The sequence below is a fragment of the Pocillopora verrucosa genome, chromosome 5, assembly GCF_036669915.1.
Source record: "Pocillopora verrucosa isolate sample1 chromosome 5, ASM3666991v2, whole genome shotgun sequence".
NCBI lineage: Eukaryota > Metazoa > Cnidaria > Anthozoa > Scleractinia > Pocilloporidae > Pocillopora > Pocillopora verrucosa.
Window position 1 is genome coordinate 16533094 of NC_089316.1, and position 11953 is coordinate 16545046.

The 11953-nt window shown below is 41.0% G+C and overlaps 1 non-coding gene and 4 pseudogenes across 1 annotated transcript; 2 read left to right on the forward strand and 3 right to left on the reverse strand.

The window, feature by feature from the left end:
- Window positions 1-11953, reverse strand: part of LOC131778480 (uncharacterized) — a 73175-nt pseudogene that overhangs the window by 57292 nt on the left and 3930 nt on the right.
- Window positions 1463-1579, reverse strand: LOC131768902 (U2 spliceosomal RNA; annotated as a pseudogene).
- LOC131768901 (5S ribosomal RNA) lies at window positions 2087-2204 on the forward strand. Its single transcript, XR_009339017.2, has one exon. It is a non-coding gene; the product is annotated as a 5S ribosomal RNA (ribosomal RNA).
- On the forward strand, window positions 6600-7380 carry LOC136281082 (uncharacterized protein KIAA1958-like; annotated as a pseudogene).
- LOC131791503 (uncharacterized) lies at window positions 10949-11515 on the reverse strand (annotated as a pseudogene).

Below are 11953 nucleotides of genomic sequence, written 5' to 3' on the forward strand. Positions count from 1 at the left end.
TTGGAATCACAACTAAATAAAAACGTGTTAATCACTTACGGTTTTTTTTCTTTTTCGGAGAGCGTGAATGTCCCGTGTTCAATTTTTTGGCTCTGGGCTCGCCTGTGGAGCCTTCAGAAACCTCAGAGATTGATTTTTTACCAGTTACTAGTGTCAGTTGAGTCGCTTTTCGCAGTGGAATATCTTGAGGTTGTATTTTTGCAGGTCTTCGTTTAGTGTTGGGCGGTGTGCTCGGAATAGAGAACAGTTCTGGGGTTTCGGTCATTTCGGTCGTTTCATCGGAGGAGAAAAAATGTTCGTCTGGGTCAGCAATCGAGGAAAGAGTTTCAGGGTCGTGTTGTATCATATTTTCGTCGGTTGAAGTTTGTGCTGGTAAAGCGTCGTCGTCTGGAGTGTCTTCGGTCTCAGTGGGAAGGTCGTCATTCATCTGGTGGTCTGAGTCGTGGGGCTCGTCGTTCTCAGGAGTTGTTTCTTCAGTTTCGGGGGGAGTTTCTTCAGTGTCGGGAGGAATTTCTTCGGTTTCGTCGAGTTGAGAAGCTGGTTCGTCAAATAAGGTCGGAATAGGTTTACGGGACCAGGAGAATGGACAGAATTTAGCGCGATGGTCGGATTGTTTACAGATGCTGCAGAGGATCGCATTCGGGCACGTGGCTGCTTGGTGGCCTGTTTGTTCGCAGTTGTAACAAGCTATTTCGTGGCAGGAATTGGCGAAATGACCTCTGAGATGACAGTGGCGACATGTACGGGGTTGCTGGTCGTATCGAACGTTGATTAATATTTTTCCAAACCGGATGAAATTGGGCATCGGGTTCTTGAGTCGTACGCGGTAATGTCGAACGCCATCCTGCACGTTTTCAAAGCCAGGTAATTTAAAGTATCCTCGCCGGTGATGTAAAACGTCACAATACTTAGAGAGTCGGTGGATAATTGCTGAATCAGGCATTTCATATGGAGCGTCGAAGATCTGGACATAGGTTAAAGGACGATCGATGTCTTGCACGGCGAAGGGTTTACCTTGAATCTCAAGGGTGTTAAGTCGGAGAAAACTTTCGCGATGTTCAGCACTTCGGAAGGTCAGGACCACTTCACCATTGGTCTGTCGTTGTATACAGGAAATGCTTTGAGGATCAACTTTCGCAGAATTCAGAGCGTCGATAAAAACATTCGCAGGAAGGCGAGCACGTGGATTCACAAATGCAGTACACGGTCGATCGGGGACGTCGTTATCGGTTGAAACAGAATCTTTAACATCTTTAACGGGCTGGGCCTCAGCATAACTCACGTCAGGATTCGCAACAGGATTATCGGATATCACTTCATCGTTTAGAACAGGAACATGGTCGGCCCAAGGCCGTGAAACAAAATCAAAACTCTCACAAGTTTCACTTACACTTACATCATCACTTCCCAACGAGTGGGCGCTGACCTCGGCCATGAACTTAAATATCTTTCACGAAAACCCGAAGGTTTCCGGACCCGCCCGAAACTTAAACGAATAAACAAAAACCAATCGATAACTGACAGTCTGATAAGAACAGATACTACACTTGATCTCTTAGCCAAAAGGCCGAGAAGCGGATGCCGAAGCATGCCCTGGGTGAGGGGGGTGGTCGAGGGATCCTTCCCACGGTTTATGGTGGATAGTAGCAGGTCGCCCCCACAAGCCCTTGCGAGTCCCGCAGATGGTCCCAGAGGCTGACCCGTTTGGTATCTTCTCACTGTAAGATTTTAAAGCCAGATACACACACCTACGGACCTAAAACATTGCATGATAGCTTTTTAGGACACGTTATGTCTCTAGGGACCCCTCCCTCCCCTCCCTAGGGAATAGTGCTTCAAATCGATGCTCCTCAATGTGTTAACTGGGTTGAGGAAAATACATTAGGGTTAGGTAACGACTTCGGGGTTAGGGTAACCATTTCTTAGGGTTAGGGTAACAATTTCTTAGGGTTAGAGTATCAATTTCTTAGGGTTAGAGTAACGAAACTAGGGCTTTAGAATTTCAAATTCGCCTACACTCAAGTATGTGGCCGCTTTACAGCCTGAACCTGGCCGATAACAAGCACAATTTCGACCCCATTTCCTCGTCTACGACCATACCACAGGGAAAGCACCGGTTCTCGTCCGATCACCGAAGTTAAGCCCTGTCGGGCGGGGTTAGTACTTGGATGGGTGACCGCCTGGGAATACCCGTGTTGTAGGCTTCATTTTTTGTCTTGCGAACATCTCTAAACGTTTTATCCCAATAAATAGCTCTCCATACACCACAATTTCACATAGAGAGCCGTAGGTGAGTGAGGAACAAAATCAAAGCAAAAAATGAGGGGGGGGAAAACACCTTTTTGTCAAAAATGGGCCAGCTAATGGCGAAAACTCTAGTGCGATCGACTTTTCTTACAGAGTGCGCGCGAGCGAGTGAGCACGCGCGAGATGAACAGTTTATGATGTCAAATTCTACTTCTGTGATATCAAATCAAGTGATGACAATATACTGACAATTCTCTAGCTGTCTAGTTCTGCTCTCCATGTTTCGCTCAGCCTTATCAGCGTGGTCTCACAGCTATTCTTTGTACGATAGGCCGTGATAGCATCACTGAGTCTGTCATCCATAAACTTACTGACTTGTTGGCCCAGCAATATTTCATAGACTTTATTTATGCATGACAGCACCGTGATAGGTCTATAGTTTGTATCACTTTGTTTATCATCCTTCTTATGTATCCATTCTCCATTTCTAATTGCTTGGTTAAAAATCACAGCAAGAGACGAAGCTAACTCAGTGGCGCCTACTTTAAGGATCTTAGGGTCGATCCTGTCATATCCCCTTGACTTATTGGGGTTTAGGTCGCTCATGACTTTTCGCAATTCTTCACATGTAATTTCGTTAAATTCAAAGAGGTTTTCATGTAAATCTCTCTTGATAAGTTAAGAGAGATCTTAATTAAGGTAGCTTCCTTCCAGCTTCATCTCCACCTCTGTTGTGTTGGCCTTGCTGTCAAAGTGAATTTTTTAGTGGCTTAGACCAGCCTGTTGCAGCTAATCTGCTAGGGAGAGCCATCTCCTCTTCATCTGCTAGACAAAAAATATCTGGGTCCACGTATCTCATTTGAAGAATGCTACTGTTGTGTACCATTTCCATCTCTTAGTAGCTGGAGCTGATGCCACGAATGTGGACTGCTGTCTGACGCTGCTCGAGAAACTGGTTGACCTTTTGCAAGCCATGTACAGCTGAAATAAATATCGACAATTTTCCGGTATTCATCCATTGGTTTCTCATCTGTTCACTGCACTGGCTACTGCACTGTTCCTTGGAGAACCATTCTTGGGAGCTAAGGATGTGTGTTCTCCAGTAAGATGGGTTGCCGGTTCTCATAAATTCACCACTCTTTCACAAAGAGCCACCAAGTTTCTAACCAATACAGGGAGACAGAGAGGAAATTATAGTGTCGTCATTCAGACATAGAGAGACTATTCCTTTTTCATTGCCAAAGGCTAACTAAACTTTATTGACAAACACGTTACACATATACAAGTATAAGAGTTTACTGACTTATAGTAATTTTACAGCATGCAGGTATTTCCAGTACAGTAGGATTACTGCGAGTAGTACATTTACTGAAATAAGTACAAAGTGCTCACCTTAGAACCCATACTAAGGTTGTTGTCAATAATTAAGACAGGTACACGTATAATCAATACACTACATCCTTCCCGGCCAACATTGTGAAATTATTTTATCAATAAATGTATTTAATTAGTAGTAAATAAAATTTTCATTATTCCTACTACTCTTCCTGACCTAGTGGTAACAACATTGCTCTCATTATTCTGAAAGGCTTGCTCATCACAATAACCTGCTGGCTCATTGCTTTTACAAGCATCAGGGTTGGTCATACCCTTATCGCTAGAACCTGAAGCTTTGTTTCTGTTCTCTAGTTCTTCAACAATTTCTGAACTCGAAATTGGCACATGCTTTAGATATTTCGTGTTCCGAATTAGAGTGGCACTGGTATCTACATTAACTACACCGAAAATGTCTCTTCCCTGCGCCTTGACAATTACATGCTTGGCTGATTGGAACTTAGAATCCAGTTTGCTAGGCCTCATGTTTGCGCAGAATACAACTTCACCTACTTTAAAGTCATGTAAGTCTGTGTGACATCTAGTGTCATGATAATCTTTAAGTCGTGCTTGGTAACTCTCACATTTTGCACGGTGTGCTTGCTCTAACTGTGGATCAGGACTAAGTTCGATGTGTGGAACCTTCATGTGGATTTTGTGGTTAAAGAGTAATTTGGCAGTTGAACTTCCGCTAATAGGATGAGGAGTTGCCCGATAGGACATGAGAATCTTCAGTAACTCTCTCTGCCATGACTTGCCCTCTGCGATTACCGCGCGAAAATTTTTACTTGAGATACCTGTGGAAACGTTCCACCTTGCCATTACTACGCACATAATACAGGGAAGCGCGAACATGCCTTATCCCACAAGACTTGAGGAATGCTTCGAACTTTGCACTTATAAATTGCTTGCCATTATCTGAAACAGTTTCCTCTGGAAAACCGAATCTCACTCCAATAACCTCACTAGAAGTTATCTCTTTCAACACCTGCACTTCAGGATACGAGGAATAGTCATCAATATAAGTTAGAATGTATTTTCCATCCATCGGAACAACGATGTCAACAGCTCCCTTGATCCAAGGACCATGGGGTAGCTTTATAGGCTGAAGCGGTACGTTTTTATTCAACGACTTATTTGGGACACAAGCGTGACAATTCTTAATCATCGTTTCTGCTGCTTCATCCATCCCAGGCCAACAAAATCTAGATCGAAGAAATTGTTTGGTTTTATCTACTCCCTGATGAGTTTCGTGCGCCAGCTGTAAAACTCTCTTTCTCAACGATCGTTTTGCAACCACGTTTCGCTTGGGGGCAAAATATCTGTTCAACGTGTCCTTGGTGGCTGCAAGGGTAGTGTTCTCACCCGGAAGAGTGCTGAATATTCGCTGAACCGTGAGGCCAAGACAGTGCAGCATAGTCGCTCTCTGAGTTGCATCTGACTTCTTTTGTAAATCCAACACAACAGTGTAGATTTCAAATGAGCTCAGCCAGTGGGTCCACTCACTGTACAGGTTGGATGCCTCGATATTGAAAGGCAGTGGCAAGGAGAGTCAGTCCATCTCTTCTACAGCCTCGTTGCTGCTATGTTCTACAGATTCTTCACTGGTGTTTTCTAGGGTCACATCGCTGCTATGGTCTACAGGTTCTTCACCGCTGTTTTCTAGAGTCTCGTCGCTGCTACTTCCCTCTGTAGCATTTTGACAGTGTTATCCTTGTCGCCAGTTTGTAGTGTCGTCATTCAGACATAAAGAGACTATTCCTTCTTCATTGCCAAAGGCTAACTGAACTTAATTGATAAACACATTACACATATACAAGTATAAGAGTTTACTGACTTACAGTAATTTTACAGCATGCAGGTATTTCCAGTACAGTAGGATTACTGCGAGTAGTACATTTACTGAATTAAGTACAAAGTGCTCACCTTAGAACCCATACTAAGGTTGTTGTCAATAATTAAGATAGGTACATATATAGTCAATACTTTACAGAAATATATTGAAATAGTTATAACTTTGCCTGGAAATAAATTATCTCGTCCAAGACTCATTTCTGAGTGTCATGCCTAACTGCATGTTACCTTGTCAAAACACCATAATGAATTGCACACCATGAAAATGCCAAATCACAACCGCAAAACTCCTTACAATGCAAAAATAGACAAGTGTAATAGTTGAAGGCCAAGGTACAACGACAAATCAGCACATTGCAAAAGCAAAATAGTCAAATGTCATCACACAAGGACCAAATAGCATATTCTTTGTTTTCACATCATGTCACAGATAATTATGCAATAGCCTGTGAACCGGAAGTCAGCCATGCTGGTGGACAAGCGGCTGGTCGTGTGGTGTGAAATCAAAGGGGATTAAGTTCAATTCAGGTCACAGTTGTTGAAGGTCTTTGTGTTGTGAGCACTTTATTACATCCATTTTGAAATCATTGGTGGTCCCTGTAATCTGATTGGCTCAAATTGGTGTGATTTATTCAAGAATTGCACCACTTTTTGCTCTATATTGCATCTTTTTTCCAGCTAATGAGGAAGTTACACTTAAAACAAAACAACCAATCAGATTTCAAGGCTTGTTTAAAGTAACCGATCAAATTGCAGGAAAATGAAAGACAAAGAGTATCATGCGGCAAATTTTGCAACTTTTGTTTCCAAAACTCTTATTTCCCCCCCTCCCCCAAAAGTGGATGAATTTAATTTCTTCCAGTTTTTCAAATGATGACAATGAGACCCTTCAGGCTGAAGACCAACATTCCAGGGACTTTCCCACTTTTCGTGTACATTTTGGTGAATATTTTGACAATTTTCTACCTTCTCAACCTTACAATCCACGCAATCCCAAGTCCACCAAATCAAAAGCCACCACAAGTGTTAGATGTTTCAAGATTTTCTATCCATTGAAGCAATGAAATACATCAGCTTAAGTCTGTCGCTTCAAATAAAAATACATCCTGCTCCACAAAAAGTGGATGAATGTTTTCCGAAGCTGGTGTCAATGCCGCCATCTTGAATATGTCTCCATCGAAACAATGGCGTCTGAAGAACTTGACAAGGTCCTGAGTAAATTTTAAGCCGAGGTGAAATGATTACAAGCCAGAATCCCTTAAAATCATGCAGAGTGCCATTGAACGATATCTAAAGGGGAACTATCCATTGAGCATCATGCGATCGAGGGAGTTTCACTCCTCACAAGAAATCCTCAATGCAAAAGCAATTTCCCCGCGTCAACAAGGAAAGGGAAAGAGACTCAACAAAGCTCAGCCAATCACACTTGAAGAAGAGTCATCCCTGTGGGAAAAAGGTCAGTTGAGTGATTTTAATGGAAAGGCCTATACCAATGTCAACTCCAAAAATTTGACTGAACAACTGGGATTTCGTGGTCGCCAAGAACACTGCGATGAATAGGTGGAAGACGTAATTATAAGACAGGGCGAAGATGGAACTGAAGTTGTTGAGTTCTGGGAAGGTCCCAGTAAAACACAGAATGTTGGTCTCACCATCAAGCAAAGAACAACACCACAAGCAATGTTCAGCACCGATGGCAGAAAAAGCGATCCAGTGCAGCTCTTCAAGCTTTGGTTGTCCAAGCAACCTGAAGGAATGAAGAACACAGGTCCACTCTATCTAAGCATCATAAATCGTCCTAAAGCAGCTTCCTCTAGTAGTACCCAAGACAGTGGTATGGAAGAGGTTATACAAAGCAGTGAGTTTGTTGAGACTGAAACTCCTTGTAAGTGTACTTTGTCATGACCCACATGCAGTCCTAAAATCGCACACTTGCTCACTTGTTTCAAGTTTTTTTGAGGGAGGGTGTTGTGTCAACTAAAAATATTGTTGACACTACATCTTGTCTTTTTCTTGTCATTGGGCTAGAATGCAAACTTATATGGAATAATATCCCTTTCATTTCAATTAATTCAAATTGTAGACAGTATTGTATTTAGTAAGACAAGTATGTTGGTAAGACCCAACAGCAACCCTGTTTTTGCCTATCATTCGTGCCACCTACAGGCCTATGTTGGAATATTTATACAGCTATCACTAAATAAAATTACACAGTTGAGATATGATGCATCTATGTCCCATTGATGATGGCACTTCAGGGTGATGTCCCATCAATGCTGATCAATGCTTGCTGACAGGGGCTTTGATATTGCTGACGCTGTTAGTTTTTATCAAGCTCGCCTTCATATACCAGCATTTACTAGAGGTAATTAACAGTTGTCTGCAGTGGAAGTGGAGGAAACTAGGAAAATTGCCAATGTACGAATCCATGTGGAAAGGGTGATTGGTCTTGTCTGAAGAAAGTACACTACATTGCAAGGAATACTTCCTATTCAGCTGGTGACAGCTGAGCAAGGTGATGACGTGGCTCCAATAGCCAAAATTGCAATAATTTGTTCTGCCCTAACTAATTTATCAGAGTCTGTTGTGCCTTCTAATTAGAGTATTTAGACCCTTTCTGGGTGTATCAATATTTTGTCAGGTATCATGGGGAAAATATGATGTTTCATTCAGAAACAATTTCCTCTGCAAGGAGTTTCAAAGTTAAGAAAGATAACTTTTAGGCCTAATCCATACATTACAATCAATAGAATTTAATTAAACCTGTGTAGTTATTGATAATTATGGTGATTCCTGATGCTAATAATACCTTCAACCAACAATAAAAATGCCAAAAGTGGCTAATGTAGAGTTAAAATTTTTTTGTATATGTAGCTTAAAAAAGGTTCCTGTTGTAATCAACAGGTATCATAACAAATAAATGCAAGAACTGAACAACTTTGGATATCAATTTCATGGTGTGCATGAAGGGCAAATCTATTCTCCCTCAGGCTCTATTCTAAGTCCCACACATGACATCTGAAACCACTGGATTTCGCAGTCAGTTTTGTCACAACCAATTAGCTAACTTTCTTCAAAAAACTGCTTGCAATAGTACCAGGTACCATCCTCATCACTGTCTGGTACTGGTGATGTTGTGGGTTGTGGTAGAGCACTCGAACATGTAAACCATCTCCCTAACAGTTCTGGGAGTACTCCCTTCTTGTATAAAAGTATTACCTTTGGGAAGTACCCTGTTCCAAAATTCCGTATCGGGTAACACTCTCTGAATAAACAAGTCCTTTTCAGTCCAGACAACAAGATCAGGAACTAGGATAGCATGTTGTCTTCATGAGGCTCTTTGATGGTTTCTCTGGATTCATCAAGCAAGCATCTTTAAACTTTGAATCAGTCACTTGTCCTGCCCTCTGCTCAAACTAGACTTTACTGTTGGACTGGCCTCTCATCAATTCTTTTATGTTTTCTGCTTCTTCTGCACTTAGTGCTAGCTCATCAGATGTCTTTTTTGACTTTTGGAGCAAATCCTGAAAGTCATTCTCCAAATTCTTATCATTGAATAGCTCTGTTAGGGGCTTTGGTAGGGATCTGGTCTCAGGAACAAATGCAGCATTATGAGGTGCATGGCATCTGACATGATTACCCTGAGTAATAAATACACCAAGTTATGGAAAAATAGATTAATAAATCAGTAGTAATAATTATAGTAAATATAATGTCTCTTGTTCACCATTATTAAAGAAATATGTGCAATCTTTGAGGTAATGATCATGTCATATCTTGCTAGAATAACACAACAAAAGGTACTTACAAAAATGAAAACAAAATACTATGTTCTCTCAATAAACAGTCATTCAAATTACCTGGTAATGGTCAACTACATTCAACAGTGTACCCTGAAATTCTTCTTCAGTGGGTGGACTGTTCTTCATGCAGAAGTACACATGAGTCCTTGTACTTTTCACTGTAAAATATTCACAATTATTATATTCCATTGTATTCATCTTGTATCAAGAAGGAATTTGACATCTGCAGATAATTGTAGAGAGAATATAGCTTCCGATGACTCTCATAAGAGAGATATCTTACCTTTTTTGGACAATTCAAAAAACCACTTTGAGCCCTCATCCCTCTGTGGTCCTGAGGCAACTTTCTTCATTGCTTTAGTCACAGACTTTGCACCTGAAAATAAACAAAAAATTTTAATACCAATAAAAGGCTAATTTTCAAGAAATAGTCATAATCATCAAGACAAAATGAGCCAAAAAATACAAGTGTATACTGAGTACCATGCCAAGAGTCAAAGGAATTAAGCATTCCTTTTGACAAGATCCATGTTTTTAGCTGTAAAACAAAGTCATGTGCCACCTCTGCAATATGGAACCCTGAAAAAAGAATTACTTTAGTTGCATTATAAAATATACTTCTGATCTCCATATTTGTACTACATATGTGATATGATATTATTGAGGATGCAAACTTATCATACCTTGTGTCTCACAGAGATAAGTCAACAGCTCTTTTGTCATAGGGACCTCACGGCTTACTGCTGAAGTTTCATTGGCCTTACTCCAGTTGACAACTGCTAACACCTTTTAGGTCCTAAAGATAATCAGTGCAAATGAAATGATTTTAGGAATGGTGTTGAACATAATAGAGGTTCAACATATCATACAAGTAGAAAGCATCTTACGAGAAAGAAAGGGCTGACACTGTTGTGTGTGCTGCTGATCGACTGGAATCATGCCTTGCATCTGTTATAACACACTGCAGGAAAATGGTAGAAATCAAAACATAAAAATGGTCACATTTCTCTACTCACAGATATTTTCAAGGTTTACAATCTGATATAAGATTTTATATCTTTGTACGTGCCAGTCTTCATAATATACTCCGAGTATGGCAGGTGTATAAGTATGTGGCCAAAGACAAAATGAAGTTAAAATGATTACTTGTACCTCTCCATTCACAGCATATGCAGGGTTACTCTTCACTTGTTCTTGAGCAGCCAACATCGACTCATTGGAAACCCTCTTCACGACTGTCAAGTAACCAAGCTTTTTCAAGACTGTTGAAGTGATTAAAAATAGAAGTATTTTAGAATGCATCTGGTAGGGCAGAGACCAAAGAAGGAACAGTTCAGTCAGTTTGAGCTATCTTGATAGAACATTCATGATTTAACAACCTGCAAACTGCTGTTGACTGCCTTCTCCTTGCAAGGAGAAAGACTACATGATTTTCAGAGCATCTGAGAATGTGCATTGCTAACCTGTGTCGAAGGTCTTTTCTCCCTCTGACCCGATGTTGGCTGCTTGACAGAAACTTGTGTATTGTGTCTGTCAAGCCACAGGACAATACTCCATGAATCAATCTATGAAAAAGAGAGACAGATAAGTGACCAGTTACAAAAAACAAAAACTCTAAAATACCGAGATAATAAATTTCTGTAAATTTCGAGCAAAAAATGAAAGAGTGCTCACCTCAAATTTACATAGTACTTTGGAGGAGATCCTCCCATGATGGGGGAGGAGAGCCACTTGAAAGAATCTCCACCAACGCATGAAATTGTCACTGACACGACATGACTCTGTCGATTGAAGACAAGTGATTCGCAATCGAGGGGTTTTCCACAATAACAACATGATGTCGATAGCGTATTACAGAAAAAAGAAAACAGAGTTCGTAGAGATTCTTCGCTGCAGAGATATATGGAGTTGTTCTCTGCTGAAGATGCAGTGATATGCATTCTTTGTGGCGTACGTTCTGCTTGTGGAAGAGAAATTGGAGAAAAAGGATCCCTGAAAGGCAAAGAAATACGCGAAGATGGAGTAGAAGAAGCTGAAGGAATCGAAAACCGTGCAGTTGTGGATGGTGTAGAGAGAAGAGAGGGGTTCGGACTTCCCATTGATGATAAGCTCAGATCGCTTGATGTCAGTCATTTCCTCTCAATTTTCTCCTCAAAAGCTAACAGAAGAGCTTCCATTAAATCTGCATTCTGTGTGCTTGTGGTCGCTTTTGTGAGATTCAATGAGCCTCTGGCCATCTTTATGCGGTCTTTGATGCCGAGAAGTCTGCTATCCTGAGTTCGAGGAACTTCTATGTTGAATGAGAACTGAGGACCTCGATCCGTTGGATGCTTCTTCTTGGGTACAGATGGGTTATTTCCCTCAGCCATAACGATTAAATTTCCCAATAAAAATATCTTTCGAGCAGGGACAGCCAAGACTTTTCCCCAAACTGAACTAGAGTTGTGAAATTCTGTCTCAAAATCGCACTTACTTGCGAAATCATCCATACTTTAGAGGTTTTGTCACAGAATATTGTCACAAATAATAATAGTCTGAGCATTGCGCATAGAATGTTTCATGAATCCGCTAGTTTCAATGAGAATAATCTGAAGGCTCGGAGAACCAATGTGTATTAGGGGCTTGGGACATAAGCCGAAGTTACACGGCGCGAATTTTGAAAAGACAACTGTACG